Raw genomic sequence first — 20,321 nt, forward strand, 5'->3', positions numbered from 1 at the left:
CTTTTTATCTCTTTGTCCTCTTTCTCTCTCTTTGTTGTCTCTTTCTCCTATCCTTCTTCTCCCTTCTTATCTCTCTCTTTTTTTTCTTTCTCCTCCTTTATCTTCTCCTCCTCTCTCTCTTCTCTCTTGTTTTAGAGAGAAGAGGAGAAAAGAGATAGAAGAGGGATAGAGATTGAGAGAAGGTTGAGAGAGAAAGAGAAAAGAGAGAGTAAGAAAAGAAAGAGGAGAAGGAGAGGAAAGGAAGAGAGAAAGAGGAGGAGAGAGAGAAAATGGGATAGAGATAAAGAAGAAAAAGAAAGAGAGAGGAGTGAGAAAGAGAAAGAGAGAAAAGAAAAGAAAAGAGAGAGAGAAAGAGGATAGGAGGGGAGAGAGAGAGGATGAGAGATAGAAAAAGAGGAGAGATGATTAAAGAGAGGAAAGAGAGGAGAGAGAGGAAGAGAGAGAAGGGATGGGGAGAAAGAGGGCAAGGAGAAAGAGAGAGGCAGTGAAAAAGCGGAGAGAAGGAGAGAGAGAAGGAGAGAGATGGAGAGAGAGAAAGAGGAAAGGGGAGAAAGAAAGAGGGAGAGAAAGATAGAGAGACAAGGGAGAGAGAAAGAAAGCCGATGTGGAGAGAGATAGAGAGAGAGAGAGAAAGAGAAAGAGGGGAGAGAGAGAAAGAGAGGAAGAAAGGGAAGTAGAGACATGGGAGAGAGCGGAGGAGAGAAAGAGGGAAAAAGAAGAGAGAGAGAGAGAGAGAGAGAAAGAGAGAGAGAGAAAGAGAAGGGGAGAGGAGATAAAAAGGAAAATGAGTGAGAGAGAGAGAAAGGAGGAAGAGAGAGAGAGGGGGGGAAGGAAGGGGGAGAGAGAGGGAGATGGGAGAGAAATAGGGGAAAAAGAAGAGAGATAAGGGAAGAGAGAATAGAGAGATAGAGAAAGAGGAGGGGGAGAGAGGAAAAGAGAGGAGAAAGAGGAGGAGGATAAAGAGGAAAATGAGAGAGAGAGGAGGGTGAGAAGGGAAAGAGAGATAGGAGAGAGAGAGAGAGAGAAAGGGGGAGAGGGAGGGAGAGAGAGAGAGAAAGAAAGAGGAAGGGAGAGAGAGAGAGAGAGTATGTAATTTGGTTTTGAAATTAGGTTTTGATTTTAATTTGGTTTTGGTTTTGGTTTTGGTTAACCTGTTAAAAACCGGTTTTTCTAAATTTGGTTTTGGTTAACCAATTTTAAAAAATATGGATATGGTTTTTAAAATGGTTTTATTAAATTGGTTAACCAAAATGTGGTTATGGTTTTTTAACCGGTTAACCACATTTTGGTTTTTTTATGCACACCCCTAATGTAGGGTATCACCGTTGTCAATGGCTACATCCCATCATCTCAGTGAAAAAGGTCCAAATGCTTTATCACGGCACGGCTAATCATCTGTCGGTTCTCGATCATGTTGGAATAGAATCCCTTGATTCTTTTGCATTTGTCATCACGCCCAACAATCGCGAGTTTGAAACTCATCACAGTCATTCAATCCCTGAATCCTACTCGGAATACCACAGACAAGGTTTAGACTTTTTGGATTCTCATGAATGCCGCCATCAATCTAGCTTATACCACGAAGATTCTGATTAAGGAATCCAAGAGATATGCGCCCGGTCTAAATTAGAACAGAAGTGGTTGTCAGTCACGCGTTCATAGGTGAGAATGATGATGAGTGTCACGGATCATCACATTCATCATGTTGAAGTGCAACGAATATCTTAGAATAGGAATAGCTGAATTGAATAGAAAATAGTATTAATTGCATTAAAACTTGAGGTACAGTAGAGCTTCACACCCTTAATCTATGGTGTGTAAAAACTCCACCATTGAAAATACATAAGTGATGAAGGTTCAGGCATGGCCGAATGGCCAACCCCCAAAACGTGATCACAGGATCAAAAAATACAATTTAGGATCCATGATTTCGGACTCTATTTATACTAGACTAGCTACTAGGATTTACAAAAGTAAGTAATTGATGCAGAAATCCACTTTCGGGGACCACTTGGTGTGTGCTTGGGTTTAGCTTGAGCTTTACACGTGTAGAGGCTTCTTTTGGAATTGAACGCCAAGTTGTAACGTGTTTTTGGCGTTCAACTCTTGTTCGTGACGTGTTTCTGGCGTTTGACTCTAGAATGCAGCATGGAACTGGCGTTGAGTGCCAGTTTACGTCGTCTAATCTCGAATAAAGTATAGACTATTATATATTGCTGGAAATCTATGGATGTCTACTTTCCAACGCCGTTAAGAGCGCGTCATTTGGAGTTCTGTAGCTCCAGAAAATTCATTTCGAGTACAGGGAGGTCAGAATCCAACAGCATCAACAGTCCTTTGTCAGCCTTTTATCAGAGTTTTGCTTAGGTCCCTCAATTTCAGCCAGAAATTACCTGAAATCACAGAAAAACACACAAACTCATAGTAAAGTCCAGAAATGTGAATTATGCATAAAAACTAATGAAAACATCCCTAAAAGTAGCTAGATTATACTAAAAATTATCTAAAAACAATGCCAAAAAGCGTATAAATTATCCGCTCATCACAACACCAAACTTAAATCGTTGCTTGTCCCCAAGCAACTGAAAATCAATTAGGATAAAAAGAAGAGAATATACTATAAATTCCAAAATATCAATGAATATTAATTCTAATTAGATGAGTGGGACTTGTAGCTTTTTGCTTCTGAACAGTTTTGGCATCTCACTTTCTCCTTTGAAGTTTAGAATGATTGGCATCTATAGGAACTTAGAATTTCAGATAGTGTTATTGATTTTCCTAGTTAAGTTTGTTGATTCTTGAACACAGCTACTTTTATGAGTCTTGGCCATGGCCCTAAGCATTTTGTTTTCCAGTATTACCACCAGATACATAAATGCCACAGACACATAGCTGGGTGAATCTTTTTCAAATTGTGACTCAGCTTTGCTAAAGTCCCCAGTTAGAGGTGTCCAGAGCTCTTAAGCACACTCTTTTTGCTTTGGATCACGAATTTAACCACTTAGTCTCAAGCTTTTCACTTGGACCTGCATGCCACAAGCACATGGTTAGGGACAGTTTGATTTAGCCGCTTAGGCCTGGATTTTATTTCCTTGGGCCCTCCTATCCATTGATACTCAAAACCTTGGATCCTTTTTACCCTTGCCTTTTGGTTTTAAGGGCTATTGGCTTTTTCTGCTTGCCCTTTTTTTTTCCGCATGCTTTTGCTTTTTGACTGCTTTTTCTTGCTTCAAGAATCAATTTCATGATTTTTCAGATTATCAATAGCATTTCTCTTTGTTCATCATTCTTTCAAGAGCCAACAATTTTAACATTCATAAACAACAAGATCAAAATTATGCACTGTTCAAGCATTCATTCAGAAGACAAAAAGTATTGTCACCACATCAATATAATTAAACTAAATTCAAGGATAATTTCGAAATTCATGTACTTCTTGTTCTTTTGAATTAGAAACATTTTTCATTTAAGAGAGGTGAAGGATTCATGGAATTATTTATAGCCTTAAGACATAGTTACTAAATACTAATGATCATGTAACAGAGACACAAATATAGATGACATAATAAGCATAAAAACCGAAAAACAGAAAAATAAGAACAAGGAATGAATCCACCTTAGTGATGGTGGCGCTTTCTTCTTGAAGAACTAATGATGTCCTTGAGTTCTTCTATGTCTCTTCCTTGCCTTTGTTGCTCCTCCCTCATTGCTCTTTGATCTTCTATAATTTCATGGAGAATGATGGAGTGCTCTTGATGTTCCACCCTTAATTGATCCATATTGTAACTTAAATCTTCAAGAGAAGTGTTGAGTTGTTCCCAATAGTTGTTGGGAGGAAAGTGCATCCCTTGAGGCATCTCCGGAATTTCTTGGTGATGAGCTTCCTTATGCGTCTCTTGGGTTCCATGAGTGGGCTCTCTTGTTTGCTCCATCCTTTTCTTAGTGATGGGCTTGTCCTCCTCAATGGGGATGTCTCCTTCTATGATGACTCCAGCTGAGTAACATAGATGGCAAATAAGATGAGGAAAAGCTAGCCTTGCCAAGGTAGAGGGCTTTTCGGCTATTTTGTAGAATTCAAGGGAGATGACTTCATGAACTTCTACTTCCTCTCCATTCATGATGCTATGAATCATGATGGCCCGATCTACAGTAACTTCAGATCGGTTGCTAGTGGGGATGATGGAGCGTTGGATGAACTCCAACCATCCTCTAGCCACAGGCTTGAGGTCCAATCTTCTTAATTGAACCGGCTTGCCTTTGGAGTCTCTTTTCCATTGGGCTCCTTCAACACATATGTCCCTAAGGACTTGGTCCAAACTTTGATCAAAGTTGACCCTTCTTGTGTAGGGGTGTGCATCTCCTTGCATCATGGGTAAGTTGAATGCCAACCTCACATTTTTCGGACTAAAATCTAAATATTTCCCCCGAACCATTGTAAGATAGTTCTTTGGATTCGGGTTCATACTTTGATCATGGTTCCTAGTGATCCATGCATTGGCATAGAACTCTTGAACCATCAAGATTCCGACTTGTTGAATGGGGTTGGTCAGAACTTCCCAACCTCTTCTTTGGATCTCATGTCGGATCTCCGGAAACTCATTTTTCTTGAGTTTGAAAGGGACCTCGGGGATCACCTTCTTCTTGGCCACAACATCATAGAAGTGGTCTTGATGGGCTTTGGAGATGAATCTCTCCATCTCCCATGACTCGGAGGTGGAAGCTTTTGTCTTCCCTTTCCCTTTTCTAGAGGTTTCTCCGGCCTTAGGTGCCATCAATGGTAATGGAAAAACAAAAATCTTATGCTTTTACCACACCAAACTTAGAATATTGCTCGCCCTCGAGCAAGAGAAGAAAGAAAAGAAGAAGAAGAAGAGAAAATATGGAGGAGAGTAGAGAAAGGTGTATTCGGCCAAGGTATAGAGAGGGAGTTGTGTTGTGTGAAAATTAAGGAGAATAGAGGGGTTTATATAGTGAGGGGAGAGGGAGTAGGGTCGGCTATTTAGGGTAGGTTTGGGTGGGAAAGAAATTTTGAATTTTGAAGGTAGGTGGGGTTTATGGGAAAGAGTGGATGGATGTGAGTGGTGAAGGGGGTAATTGGGAAGAGAGATTGAGGTGATTGGTGAAGGATTTTGGGAAAGAGTGTTTATTGAAAAGAGAGGATGAATGTTGAGAAGAGGGAAGAATATGGTAGGTGGGGATCCTGTGGGGTCCACAGATCCTGAGATGATCCTGTGGGGTCCACAGATCTTGAGGTGTCAAGGATTTACATCCCTGCACCAATTAGGCATGTACAATGCCTTTGCATGCAATTCTGGCGTTTAAACACCGAGATGATGCATGTTTTGGGCGTTCAACGCCCAACTGCAGCATATTTCTGGCGTTGAACGCCAGTTCCATGCTTGTTTCTGGCGTTCAGCGCCAGCTCTCCTCAGGGTATATTCCTGGCGTTTAAACGCCAGGATGCTGCTTGTTTCTGGCGTTCAACGCCAGATCCATGCTCTGTTCTGGTGTTGAACGCCAGCCAGATGCTCCTTACTGGCGTTTAAACGCCAGTAAGTCCTTCCTCCAGGGTGTGATTTTTTTTCTACTGTTTTTGATTCTGTTTTTAATTTTAATATTTTTTTTCGTGACTCCACATGATCATGAACCTAATAAAACATAAAAGAACAATGAAAATAAAATAAAATTAGATAAATAAAAATTGGGTTGCCTCCCAAGAAGCGCTTCTTTACTGTCAATAGCCTGACAGTGGGCTCTCATGAGCCTCACAGGTGATCAGGTCAATGTTGTAGACTCCCAATACCAAACTTAGAGTTTGGATGTGGGGATTCAACACCAAACTTAGAGTTTGGCTGTGGCCTCTCAACACCAAACTTAGAGTTTGATTGTGGGGGCTTTGTTTGACTTTGTACTGAGAGAAGCTTTTCATGCTTCCTCTCCATTGTTAAAGAAGAAGATCCTTGAGCCTTAAACACAAGGTAGTCCCCATTCAATTGAAGGACTAATTCTGCTCTGTTAACATCTATCACAGCTCCTACTGTGGCTAGGAAAGGTCTTCCAAGGATGATTCATTCATCCTCCTCCTTCCTAGTGTCTAAGATTATGAAATCAGCAGGGATGTAAAGGCCTTAAACCTTTACCAACACGTCCTCTACCAATCCATAAGCTTGTCTTACTGACTTGTCTGCCATTTGTAATGAGAATAAGGCAGGCTGTACCTCAATGATCCCCAGTTTCTCCATTACAGAGAGTGGCATAAGATTTATGCCTGACCCTAGGTCACACAGAGCTTTTTCAAAGGTCAATGTGCCTATGGTATAGGGTATTAAGAATTTGCCAGGATCTTGTCTCTTTTGAGGTAAGGTTTGCTGAACCCATGTATCTAAATCACTGATGAGCAATGGAGGTTCACCTTCCCAAGTCTCATTACCAAATAACTTGGCATTCAGCTTCATGATAGCTCCTAGATATTGAGCAACTTGCTCTCTAGTTACATCTTCATCCTCTTCAGAGGAATAATAGTCTTCAGAGCTCATGAATGACAGAAGGAAGTTTAATGGAATCTCTATAGTCTCTATATGAGCCTCAGATTCCCGTGGGTCCTCAATAGGGAACTCCTTCTTGCTTGAGAGACGTCCCATGAGGTCTTCCTCATTGGGATTCACGTCCTCTCCTTCCTCTCTAGGTTCGGCCATATTGATTATATCAATGGCCTTGCACTCTCTTTTTGGATTTTCTTCAGTATTGCTTGGGAGAGTACTAGGAGGAGTTTCAGTGATTTTCTTACTCAGCTGGCCCACTTGTGCCTCCAGATTTCTGATGGAAGACCTTGTTTCACTCATAAAACTTAAAGTGGCCTTAGACAGATCAGAGACTAAGTTTGCTAAGTTAGAGGTACTCTGTTCATAATTCTCTGTCTGTTGCTGAGAAGATGATGGATAAGGCTTGATATTGCTGAGCCTATTTCTTCCACCATTATTAATGCCTTGTTGAGGCTTTTGTTGATCCTTCCATGAGAAATTTGGATGATTTCTCCATGATGAATTATAGGTGTTTCCATAAGGTTCACCTATATAATTTACCTCTACTATTGCAGGGTTCTCAGGATCATAAGCTTCTTCTTCAGAAGATGCCTCTTTAGTACTGTTGGATGCATTTCGCCATCCATTCAGCCTTTGAGAAATCATGTTGACTTGTTGAGTCAACATTTTGTTTTGAGCCAAAATGGCATTCAGAGCATCAATTTCAAGAACTCCCTTCCTTTGAGGCGTCCCATTATTCACGGAATTCCTCTCAAAAGTGTACATGAACTGGTTATTTGCAACCATGTCAATAAGTTCTTGAGCTTCTGCAGGCATTTTCTTTAGGTGAATGGATCCACCTGCAGAATGGTCCAGTGACATCTTAGAGAACTCAGATAGACCATAATGGAATATATCTATCATGGTCTATTCTGGAAACATGTCAGAAGGACATCTTTTGGTCATCTGCTTGTATCTTTCCCAAGCTTCGTAGAGGGATTCACCATCTTTTTGTTTGAAGGTCTGAACATCCACTCTAAGCTTGCTCAGCTTTTGAAGAGGAAAGAACTTAGCCAAGAAGGCCGTGACCAGCTTATCCCAAGAGTCCAGGCTATCTTTAGGTTGAGAGTCCAACCATGCTCTAGCTCTGTCTCTTACAGCAAAAGGGAAAAGCATGAGCCTGTAGACTTCAGGATCTACTCCATTAGTCTTAACAGTCTCACAGATCTGCAAGAACTCAGTTAAGAACTGGTAGGAATCTTCTGATGGAAGTCCATGAAACTTGCAGTTCTGTTGCATTAGAGCAACTAATTGAGGTTTTAGCTCAAAATTATTTGCTCCAATGGTAGGAATTGAGATGCTTCTTCCATCAAACTTGGACGTAGGTGTAGTATAATCACCAAGCATCCTTCTTGCATTATTGTTGTTGGGTTCGGCTGCCATCTCCTTTTCTTGTTCGAAAATTTCAGCAAGGTTGTCTCTGGATTGTTGTAATTTAGCTTCTCTTAGTTTCCTCTTCAGAGTCCTTTCAGGTTCTGGATCAGCTTCAACAAGAATGCCTTTTTTCTTGTTCCTGCTCATATGAAAGAGAAGAAAACAGAAAAAGAAGAGGAATCATCTATGTAATAGTAAAGAGGTTCCTTATTATTAGAAGAAGAAGAAGGGAAGAAAGAAAGGAGAATCCAAACACAAGGGTAAGGATAAGGGCAGTGATTTGAGATGAAGAGAGGTGAAGAGAGGTGTTAGTAAATGAATAAATAAATAGGAAAAGATGAGAGAGGGAGAAATTTTCGAAATTAAATTTTGAAAAGAAGTTAAATAATTTTCGAAAATAAAGATAAGAAATAAAATTAAAATTAAAATTTAAAACAATTAATTAATTAAAAAAAAGAAGTTTTTTGAAAAAGAGGGAAGTATTTTCGAAAATTAGAGAGAGAAAAGTTGTTAGGTGGTTTTGAAAAAGATAAGAAATAAACAAAAAGTCAAATATTTAGTTGAAAAGATTTGAAAATCAAATTTGAAAAGATAAGAAGATAAGAAGTTAGAAAAGATATTTTAAAATCAAATTTTTGAAAAAGATAAAATTTTGAAAAAGATATGATATAAAAGATAAGATAAGATAGATTTAATTTTTAAAATTAAAATTAATTACTTAACTAACAAGAAACTAAAATATAAGATTCTAGAATTTAAAGATTGAACCTTTCTTAACAAGAAAGTAACAAACTTCAAATTTTTGAACCAATCACATTAAGTGTTAGCATAATTTTCGAAAATAAAGATAAAATTAAGAAAAAGATTTTTGAAAAATATTTTAAAGAATTTTCGAAAGTAAATAATAAAAATGAAAAAGATTTAATTTTTGAAAAAGTTTTAATATGATAAGATTTTTAAAATTTGAAAATTTGACTTGACTTACAAGAAACAACTAATTTTAAAATTTTTTGACTAAGTCAACCCAAATTTTCGAAATTTTGAGTGAAAAAAGAAAAATATATTTTTTTGATTTTTGAATTTTTAATGATGAGTGAGAAAAACACAATTATGACCCAAAACATGAAAATTTTGAATCAAAACACATTATGCATGCAAGAACACTATGAATGTCAAGATGAACACCAAGAACACTTTGAAGATCATGATGAACATCAAGAACATATTTTTGAAAAAAATTTTATGCAAAGAAAACATGCAAGATACCAAACTTAGAAATCTTTCATGTTTAGACACTATGAATGCAAAAATGCACATGAAAAACAATAAAAGACACAAAATAAGAAAACATCAAGATCAAACAAGAAGACTTACCAAGAACAACTTGAAGATCATGAAGAACACTATGAATGCATGAATTTTCGAAAAAGCGCAAGGACAAGATAAATATGCAATTGACACCAAACTTAAAACATGACACAAAACTCAAACAAGAACACAAAATATTTTTGGTTTTTATGATTTTATGAATTTTTTGTATTTTCTTTTATTTTTTCCGAAAAAAACATATAGGAAAAGAAATTAAGAGATTCAAAATTTTTAATAAAAATTCCAGGAATCTTTCAATGTTAGTCTAAAGCTCCAATCCAAGGGTTGGGCATGGCTTAATAGCCAGCCAGCTTTAGAAGATATAAATCAGGCATGCAACAGCTGATATTTCATCCAACTCCATATACATACCCGTTATGTTGACAAGTGGAAGCCTCAATCCAAAAGGATTTGGATATGGCTTTACAGCCAGTCAGGCTTCAACATGTTACTATGAAACTCTAGAATTCACTCTTAAAAATTTTGGAATAATTTTCGAAAACAAAGGAAAAAATTTTGAAAAATATTTTTGAAAACTTTTTGAAAAGAAAATAAAAAGAAAATTACCTAATCTGAGCAACAAGATGAACCGTCAGTTATCCAAACTCGAACAATCCCCGGCAACGGCGCCAAAAACTTGGTGCACAAAATTGTGATCATCAACAATGGCGCCAAAAGATTGGTAGCACTCTCAAACGTGAATCACACTTAGTCACAACTCCGCACAACTAACCAGCAAGTGCACTAGGTTGTCCAAGTAATACCTTACGTGAGTAAGGGTCGATCCCACGGAGATTGTTGGTATGAAGCAAGCTATGGTCACCTTGTAAATCTCAGTCAGGCAGATAATAGATGGTTATGGATTTTCGAATAATAATAAATAATAAACATAAAATAAAGATAGAGTTACTCATGTAATTCAATGGTGGGAATTTCAGACAAGTGTATGGAGGTGCTTGTCCCTGTTGGATCTCTGCTTTTCTACTGCTTTTATCCAATCTTTGTCACTCCTTTCTATGGCAAGCTGTATGTAGGGTATCACCGTTGTCAATGGCTACATCCCATCCTCTCAGTGAAAAAGGTCCAAATGCTTTGTCATGGCACGGCTAATCATATGTCGGTTCTCGATCATGTTGGAATAGAATCCCTTGATTCTTTTGCGTTTGTCATCACGCCCAACAATCGCGAGTTTGAAACTCGTCACAGTCATTCAATCCCTGAATCCTACTCAGAATACCACAGACAAGGTTTAGACTTTCCGGATTCTCATGAATGCCGCCATCAATCTAGCTTATACCACGAAGATTCTGATTAAGGAATCCAAGAGATATGCGCCCGGTCTAAAGTAGAACGGAAGTGGTTGTCAGTCACGCGTTCATAGGTGAGAATGATGATGAGTGTCACGGATCATCACATTCATCATGTTGAAGTGCAACGAATATCTTAGAATAGGAATAGCTGAATTGAATAGAAAATAGTAGTAATTGCATTAAAACTTGAGGTACAGTAGAGCTCCACACCCTTAATCTATGGTGTGTAGAAACTCCACCGTTGAAAATACATAAGTGATGAAGGTTCAGGCATGGCCGAATGGCCAGCCCCCAAAACGTGATCACAGGATCAAAAAATACAATTCAAGATCCAGGATTCCGGACTCTATTTATACTAGACTAGCTACTAGGGTTTACAAAAGTAAGTAATTGATGCAGAAATTCACTTCCGGGGCCCACTTGGTGTGTGCTTGGGCTGAGCTTGAGCTTTACACGTGCAGAGGCTTCTTTTGGAGTTGAACGCCAAGTTGTAACGTGTTTTGGCGTTCAACTCTGGTTCGTGACGTGTTTCTGGCGTTTGACTCTAGAATGCAGCATGGAACTGGCGTTGAGCGCCAGTTTACATCATCTAATCTCGAATAAAGTATGAACTATTATATATTGCTGAAAATCTCTGGATGTCTACTTTCCAACGCCGTTGAGAGCACACCATTTGGAGTTCTGTAGCTCCAGAAAATCCATTTCGAGTGCAGGGAGGTAAGAATCCAACAACATCAGTAGTACTTTGTCAGCCTTTTATCAGAGTTTTGCTCAGGTCCCTCAATTTCAGTCAGAAATTACCTGAAATCATAGAAAAACACACAAACTCATAGTAAAGTCCAGAAATGTGAATTTAGCATAAAAACTAATGAAAATATCCCTAAAAGTTGCTAGATTATACTAAAAACTATCTAAAAATAATGCCAAAAAGCATATAAATTATTCGCTCATCATGAATCTAAAGGAATAGGACCAATAGACAAGGAGTCATGGTGGTGGAATGCGAGTGTACAAGAAAAGATAAATATAAAAAGGGAGTACTTTAAAGAGTGATCTTTATGCAGCAATGGAGATAATTAGAAAAAATATAAAATGGCTAAGAAAGAGACAAAAATGACTGTAAGTGAAGCAATAACAAGAGCATATGAAGGTTTCAACCAGTTTTTGGGTACAAAAGAAAGAGAAAAGGGTATATATAGAATCGCAAAGAGCCGTGAAAGAAGAACGAGAGATTTGGATCAGGTTAAGTGCATAAAGGATAAAGACGGAGAGGTGCTGGCTCAAGAGGAAAAGATTAATAAAAGGTAAAAGAGCCACTTCTACGAGTTATTTAATGAAGGACATAAGACTCTTCCGAGCATTGGTCAGTTATGCACAAGGGAAGAAGATCAAAACTTTGACTACTATCGAAGGATTCGAGACTTCGAAGTAAAAGAGGCTCTAAAGCAGATGAAAAATGGCAGGACAATAGAACCTGATAATATCCCGATTGAGGTTTGGAAGGGCTTTGGAGAAAAAGGCATCAACTAGTTAACCAAGCTTTTTAATGAGATTTTAAGGTCAAAGAAGATGTCTGATGAGTGGAGAAAGAGCACCTTGGTACCTATCCACAAGAATAATGGGATATACAAAGTTGCGGAAACTATAAAGGGATCAAGCTCATGAGCCATACCATGAAGTTATAGGAAAGGGTGATAGAAGGGAGGTTGAGAAAAGAGACACAAGTAATATATGGTGCAGTATTTCTAACCACAGACTAACTGGCAAGTGCACCGGGTCGTACCAAGTAATACATCAGGTGAGTGAGGGTCGATCCCACGAGGATTGATGGACTAAGCAACAATGGTTAAATGATTTACTTAGTTAGGCAAGTAGAAAAGAGAGTTTGGATGTTCAAAGAGCATTAAACAGCAACTCAGAATATCAAAAGGATAGACAAATAATTAAGTTGGGAATAAATTATGGAGAAACAGTTAAGGCTTCAGAGTTATCTATTTTCCAGATTAATTTTTCTTACTAACTATTTTAATCATGCAAGATTTAATTCATGGCAAACTATATGTGACTAGACCCTAATTCCTTAGACATTCCTAGTCTCCTCTAAAATTCATTAACTGCCAATTCCTTGGTCAATTAATTCCAATTAGAAGGTGATGATCAAATTCCAATTTATATGCCACAAGAATCCTAATTATCCAAAAATAAGGGGATTATATGTCACGTATCCCATTAAATACAAACAATTAGAAATTCAGGATAATATGTTTTCAAGTTGTTGTTCAAGTAAAGAGCTTTTCCAAGTTATACAAGAACTCAATTAGAACATGGGTCATACTTCCGTTCCACCCAAATTCATAAAATAAAGAACGAAAACAATTATTGAAATATAAATCAAAACATGAATTAAATTAGAAAGAGCAAATGAATCAATCCATACAATAGACAGAGCTCCTAACCTTAACATTGGAGGTTTAGTTGCTCATGGTTCAGAGAGAAAATAAGGATTCAGGTAAAATGTCTAATATGGAATGGGGTTCAATTAGAAGTTCAGAATGGAATCCTTTTATATCTAATCCTAATAATTTTAAATCCTAATTTTTAAAACTAAATAATATCTTTTTCTATTTAAAAATTAAATTCAAACTAGAATTAATTATTGACAATCAGCAAGTCTTCAATTGATGGATGGGGACAACTTGATTCCTTCATTTTGTAGCCTTTGATCCGTGCTTTCTGGGCTGAAAACTGGGTCAAAAGCAGCCCAAAAATCGCTAGGAGCGAATTCTGAGTCGTGCATGTCGCGCGTACGCGCCAGGTGCGCGTGCGCGCCGATGGACTTTTCGCCAATGTGCGCGTGCGCGTGATGTGCACGTGCGCCCTTTAACGCTAAGTGAACTATAGCAAATTGTATATCTTTGCGAAGCTCTAGATGTTAACTTTCCAATGCAACTAGAACCGTCTCATTTGACCCTCTATAGCTCAAGTTATGATCAATTGAATGCGAAGAGGTCAGGCTGGATAGCTTTTCGATTCCTTCCATTTTTGCATGCTTTCTTTCCATCAATTCCAACCAAATGCTACCTAAAATAAACAGAATTGCACAAGACTCAAAGTAGCATCCATAGTGGCTAAAAGATAATTAATTCATGCTTAAACTCAACAATTTAAGTGCAAATTCACTAGGAAAAGATAGAAAAGATGCTCACGCATCACAACACCAAACTTGAACTGTTACTTGTCCTTAAGCAACCAAAACTAATATAGACTTAGGATATGAATTTGCATGAGAATGAGGGTTCGATTAAGCTCATGTCTCTTCTTATAGTGGGGTTTGCAACTGCAATCCTGAATAGTTTTGGCATCTCACTCTCCTTTGAATCAGAAGGATGTCATTGTCATTCGGAATTAGAATCCAGATAATATTATGAATTCTCTGATCTTTTTATTTTAGTTTAATCCTTGAACACAGAAAAAATTTACTTTAATTTATTTTTCTTTGGTGCTTTGCACCTTGAGCCTAGCCGTGACTTTAAATATTTTGTCTCAAAGGTTACTTGACACGAAAACACCACAAGCACTTAACTGGGGAGCTCTCTTTGAGTTCTGACTTTTCTTTTAGTTACTCCCAGACAGTGGTGCTCAAAGCCTTTGGCATACTCTGTTAAATTCACTTGGTCTCGACTCTAAGTGTTCTGTCTCAAGGATTACTTGACACAATCACACCACAAGCATATGACTAGGGAAAAAACTCTTTGAGCTTTTAATCATGTCTGACCTCCCTAGTTATTGATGCTCAGAGCCTTGGACCTTGCTTTTATTATTAATTATTCTTTTTTTTTGCTGTTTCTTTTGCTTCAAGGGTTAAACTTTTATTTATTTTAGAGAGGTCATAATAATTCTCTAAATTTCTGTTCCTTATACATCAACATCCCTTGATTCAAATTCAAATATGCACTGTTCATATCATGCATTCAGAATCACAGAAAATACCACCACATTTAAGTAAATAAGACTATTCTTAAAATTAAACTCAATTTCTCATGTAATACATCATTTAAATTCTTTTATTTTTAGATTCAAGCTCAGTGAGTGGTACATAAGACAATTTATTATAATTAAATCTAAATCTAAGAACTAAACGTACTAAAAATCATGCATGCAATCAAAGCAACAGAAAATAGAGGACAACAAAATAAGGACGGAAGAGAAATAGAATGAAAGGAACTTAACCATCTCAGTTATGTTGGTGGTCATCTCATTCCTCCATGAAGAGCATTCATCTCCCTTTGGTGCTAAACAAAAAAGTCATAAGCGAAACGTCAACACCAAACTTAAATGTTTGCTTGTCCTCAAGCAAAGAAGAATTGAAAACAAGAGGAAAAGAATATTAAGATGAAAAAAAAGGATAAAGGAACAAGAGAGAATTAGGATTGGGAGAGAGAGAAGGAAAATTAAAACTAAGCGGTGAACTAGTGTAATTGTGCGGCTCAGGCGACACGTACGCGTGCAGCATGTGTACACGTTGGGCGCAAAAATTTTATAATGACGCGTGAGCGTCAGGCACGTGTCCGCGTGCCCATGATTTGTGCGAATCGCGCGAAGCCAGCTGCGCGCACGCACAACTCTTTGTTCGCATGGCTTCGGAACCAATATTTTCATACGACGCGTGCGCGTCATGCACGTGCACGCGTGAGCAATTTTGTGCCTCTAGCACACTTCCAGCCCCAAGCCAGCACAACTCTCTGCCCAAACACTTGTTACGCTGATTTTTTCTTACCCACGCGTGCGCGTGCTTGACGCGTACGCGTGGAGTGCCAAAATTGCGAATGACACGCACGTGTCATGGACGCGTACGCGTGGGCATGTTTGTGCAAAAGCCATCATTCCTGCGCCACTCCTGCGCAACTCTCTGTTCACTTTTATTTTTCACGCACACACATATGACGCGTACGCGTCAGCGACGTGGGCGCGTTGATGAGCGGATAATTTATACACTTTTTGGCATTGTTTTTAGTATGTTTTTGGTATGATATAGTTAGTTTTTAGTATATTTTTATTAGTTTTTAGTTAAAATTTACTTTTCTGGACTTTACTATGAGTTTGTCTGCTTTTCTGTGATTTCAGGTATTTTCTGGCTGAAATTGAGGGACCTGAGCAAAAATCTGATTCAGAGACCAAAAAGGACTGCAGATGCTGTTGGATTCTGACCTCCCTGCACTCGAAGTGTATTTTCTGGAGCTACCGAAGCCCAATTGGCGCGCTCTCAACGGCGTTGGAAAGTAGACATCCTGGGCTTTCCAACAATATATGATAGTCCATACTTTGCCCAAGATTTGATGGCCCAAACCGGCGTTCAAAATCACCCTCAGAAATTCCAGCGTTAAACGCTGGAACTGGCACCAAAATGGGAGTTAAACGCCCAAACTGGCACTAAAGCTGGCGTTTAACTCCAAGGAGAGTCTCTACACGAAAATGTTTCATTGCTCAGCCCAAGCACACACCAAGTGGGCCCGGAAGTGGATTTTTATGTCATTTACTCATTTCTGTAAACCTTAGGCCACTAGTTCTCTATAAGTAGGACCTTTTACTATTGTATTAGAGGACTTTGATAGCTATCTTCATTTTTATGCTATCTTAGATCATTGGGAGGCTGGCCATTCGGCCATGCCTAGACCTTGTTCTTATGTATTTTCAACGGTGGAGCTTCTACACACCATAGATTAAGGTGTGGAGCTCTGCTGTACCTCGAGTATTAATGCAATTACTATTGTTCTTCTATTCAATTCCGCTTGTTCTTGTTCTAAGATATCACTTGTTCTTCGACTTGATGAATGTGATGATCCGTGACACTCATCATCATTCTCACCCATGAACAAGGTGACTGACAATCACTTTTGTTCTACAAGCAACCAAGGCTCTAGTGAATATCTCTTGGATTCCTGATTGCACGATGCATGGTTGATCGCCTGACAACCGAGTGCTCGCCTGACAAACGAGCCAACCATTCCGTGAGATCAGAGTCTTCGTGGTATAGGCAAGAACTGATGGCAGCATTCAAGAGAATCCGGAAGGTCTAACCTTGTCTGTGGTATTCTGAGTAGGATCCAATGACTGAATGACTGTGACGTGCTTCAAACTCCTAGCAGGCGGGGCGTTAGTGACAGACGCAAAAGAATCGATGGATTCTATTCCGGCCTGACCGAGAACCGACAGCTGATTTCCCCATGCTGTGACAGAGCATTGGCAAACGTTTTCACTGAGAGGATTGGAGGTAGCCATTGACAACGGTGAAACCCTACACAAGCTTGCCATGGAAAGGAATAAGAAGGATTGGATGAAGACAGTAGGAAAGCAGAGAGACAGAAGGGAAGGCATCTTCATGCGCTTATCTGAAGTTCCTACCACTGAATTACATAAGTATCTCTATCTTTATCATTATTATTTTCGTTCATCACCATATCCATATGAGTCTGCCTGACTAAGATTTACAAGATGACCATAGCTTGCTTCATACTAACAATCTCCGTGGGATCGACCCTTACTCGCGTAAGGTTTATTACTTGGACGACCCAGTGCACTTGCTGGTTAGTTGTGCGAAGTTGTGTAATGCCATGGTATTGAGCTACCAAGTTTTTTGGGGTTCATGACCGGGGATTATGAGAGTTGTGAAAAAGTATTGTTCACAATTTTGCGCACCAAGTTTTTGGCGCCGTTGCCGGGGATTGTTCAAGTTTTGAGCAAGCTTTTGGTCCGGTAACATCAGTGCCAAAATCCGGCAACAGCACCAAGTTTTTGGCGCCGTTGCCGGGGATTGTTCAGTTTGGACAACTGAAGGTTCATCTTGTTGCTTAGATTAGGTATTTTTTTTTTCGAAATTCTTGAAGAGGAATTCTAGAGTTTCATGATGATTTGTTGAAATCTGGCTGGCTGTGAAGCCATGTCTAATCTCATTGGACCGAGGTTTCAACTTATCACCACAAAAGCTTGTTGATTTTTTATCAATCTTGCTTTTGGAGCAGTGATCTGCTAAGGCTTGGCTGGCCTTTGGCCATGTCTAGTGTTTTGGACCGAAGCTTTCTTTGAAAGCTTGGCTGGCTGTGAAGCCATGTCTAATTCCTGGACCGGAGTCTTAGACTAGCATTGCACTGATTCCTGGAATTCTCATTAAGAATTTTGATACCTTTATTTTCTTTTTTCCACTTAATTTTCGAAAAACACAAAAAAAAAGTCAAAAAAAAATCATAAAATCCAAAAATTTCTTGTTTGAGTCTAGTGTCTCATCTTAAGTTTGGTGTCAATTGCATGCATTCATTCATGTGTCTTAGTGATCTTCAAGATGTTCTTGATGATTTACTTGCTCTGATCTTTGAATTCTTTTGACTTGAGTGTTTATGTGTCTCATATAGTGTCAGTAGTATATAAACTGCTAAGTTTGGTGTCTTGCATGCATTGTTATTTGATTCTTGTTGCATTTTGATTTATCCTTATTATTAAAAATCCAAAAATATTTCTAATTTGTGTCTTTTCAAGTCAATAATACAAAGAATTGAAGATTCAGAACATACAGCAGAGGAATTACACAGAAAAAGCTGGGCGTTTAAAACGCCCAGTGAAGAAGGACAGACTGGCGTTTAAACGCCAGCCAGGGTACCTGGTTGGGCGTTTAACGCCCAAAAGGGTATAGTTTTGGGCGTTAAACGCCAGAATGTGCACCATTCTGGGCGTTTAACGCCAGGATGGTTAGAAGGGAAGATTTTGTTTTCAAATCAAATTTTTTTAAAGTTTTCAAAATCTTTTCACAATCAAATCTTTTTCAAATCAATTTTTCAATCAAATCTCTTTCAAAATCAATTTCCTTCCTTTTTCAAAGATACTTACTACCAATTAATGATTTGATTCAACATTTCAAGTATGTTGCCTTTTCTGTTGAGAAAGGTTTAATGTTTGAATCATATCTTTTCTTGTTAGGCAAGTCATAATTTTTAAAATCAAATCTTTTTAAAATTGTTTTCAAATCATATCTTTTTAATCACATCTTTTTAAAATCAATCATATCCTCTTAACCACATCTTTTTCAAAATAGTTTTCAATCAAATCTTTTTAATTTCTAATTTCAAAATCTTTTTTTTAAAAATCACTTGATCTCTTTCCCACTCTTGGTTTTCGAAAATTAATTAATGTTTTTCAAAATGTGTTCAAAATTTCTTACTTAATTTTCGAAAATCACTTCCCTCCTTCTCACATCCTTACATTTATGGACTAACACTATTCGTTGATGCAAAATTCGAACTCCATCCTCTTTGATAAGTTCGAATTTTCTACTCCTGTCTTCTACTCTTCTTTTCCTCTGACACTTAAAGGAATCTCTATACTGTGACATAGAGGATTCCACATTTCTTGTTCTCTTCTCTTTCTTATGAGCAGGAGCAAAGACAAAGGCATTCTTGTTGAAGCTGACCCTGAACCTGAAAGGACCTTGAAGAGAAAGCTAAGAGAAGCCAAAGCACAACTCTCTTTAGAGGACCTGACCGAATTCTTCAAAGAAGAAGAACTCATGGCAGCCAAAAACAACAACAATGCCAACAATGCAAGGAAGGTGCTGGGTGACTTTACTGCACCTACTCCCGACTTTTATGGGAGAAGCATCTCTATCCCTGCCATTAGAGCAAACAACTTTGAGCTTAAGCCTCAATTGGTTTCTCTAATGCAACAGAATTGCAAGTTCCATGGACTTCCATTGGAAGATCCTCATCAGTTTTTAGCTGAATTCTTGCAAATCTGTGACACTGTCAAGACTAATGGGGTTGACCCTGAGGTCTACAGACTTATGCTATTCCCTTTTGCTGTAAGAGACAGAGCTAGAACATGGTTGGACTCTCAACCTAAAGAAAGCCTGGACTCTTGGGAAAAGCTAGTCAATGCCTTCTTGGCAAAGTTCTTTCCACCTCAAAAATTGAGTAAGCTTAGAGTGGAAGTCCAAACCTTCAGACAAAAGGATGGAGAATCCCTCCATGAAGCTTGGGAAAGATACAAACAATTAATCAGAAAATGTCCTTCTGACATGCTTTCTGAATGGAGCATCATAGGTATTTTCTATGATGGTCTCTCTGAACTGTCCAAGATGTCTTTGGATAGCTCTGCTGGAGGATCCCTTCATTTGAAGAAGACGCCTACTGAAGCTCAAGAACTGATTGAAATGGTTGCAAATAACCAATTCATGTACACTTCTGAAAGGAATCCTGTGAACAATGGGACTAGTCAGAAGAAAGGAGTTCTTGAGATTGATGCTCTGAATGCCATTTTGGCTCAGAACAAGATATTGACTCAGCAAGTCAATTTGATTTCTCAAAGTCTCTCTGGAATGCAAAATGCACCAAACAGTACTAAAGATGCTTCATCTGAAGAAGAAGCATATGATCCTGAGAACCCTTCAATGGAAGAGGTGAATTACCTAGTAGAACCCTATGGAAACACCTATAATTCTTCATGGAGAAATCACCCAAATTTCTCATGGAAGAATCAAGAAAGACCTCAACAAGGTTTTAACAACAATAATGGTGGAAGAAATAGGTTTAGCAATAGCAAGCCTTTTCCATCATCTTCTCAGCAATAGACAGAGAGTTCTAAGCAGAATACCTCTGACTTAGCAACCATGGTCTCTGATCTAATCAAAACCACTCAAGGTTTC

The 20,321-nt window shown here is 38.5% G+C and overlaps 1 protein-coding gene and 1 non-coding gene across 2 annotated transcripts in view; one reads left to right on the plus strand and one right to left on the minus strand.

Annotated features, from left to right (window-relative positions):
* LOC130942040 (protein transport protein Sec61 subunit gamma-like) overlaps positions 1 to 15,967 on the plus strand; it is a 41,062-nt gene extending 25,095 nt beyond the window's left edge. Inside the window, exon 5 of the mRNA XM_057870716.1 lies at positions 15,758 to 15,967. The gene's annotated coding sequence lies outside the window, so the exon portion shown is untranslated. The remainder of the gene's footprint in view (positions 1 to 15,757) is intronic.
* A 3,625-nt stretch (positions 15,968 to 19,592) lies between these two features.
* Positions 19,593 to 19,700, minus strand: LOC130942426 (small nucleolar RNA R71). The gene has a single exon (XR_009070997.1). It is a non-coding gene; the product is annotated as a small nucleolar RNA R71 (small nucleolar RNA).
* Between the last annotated feature and the right edge of the window lie 621 nt (positions 19,701 to 20,321).

This window comes from Arachis stenosperma, chromosome 7 (assembly GCF_014773155.1).
Source record: "Arachis stenosperma cultivar V10309 chromosome 7, arast.V10309.gnm1.PFL2, whole genome shotgun sequence".
NCBI lineage: Eukaryota > Viridiplantae > Streptophyta > Magnoliopsida > Fabales > Fabaceae > Arachis > Arachis stenosperma.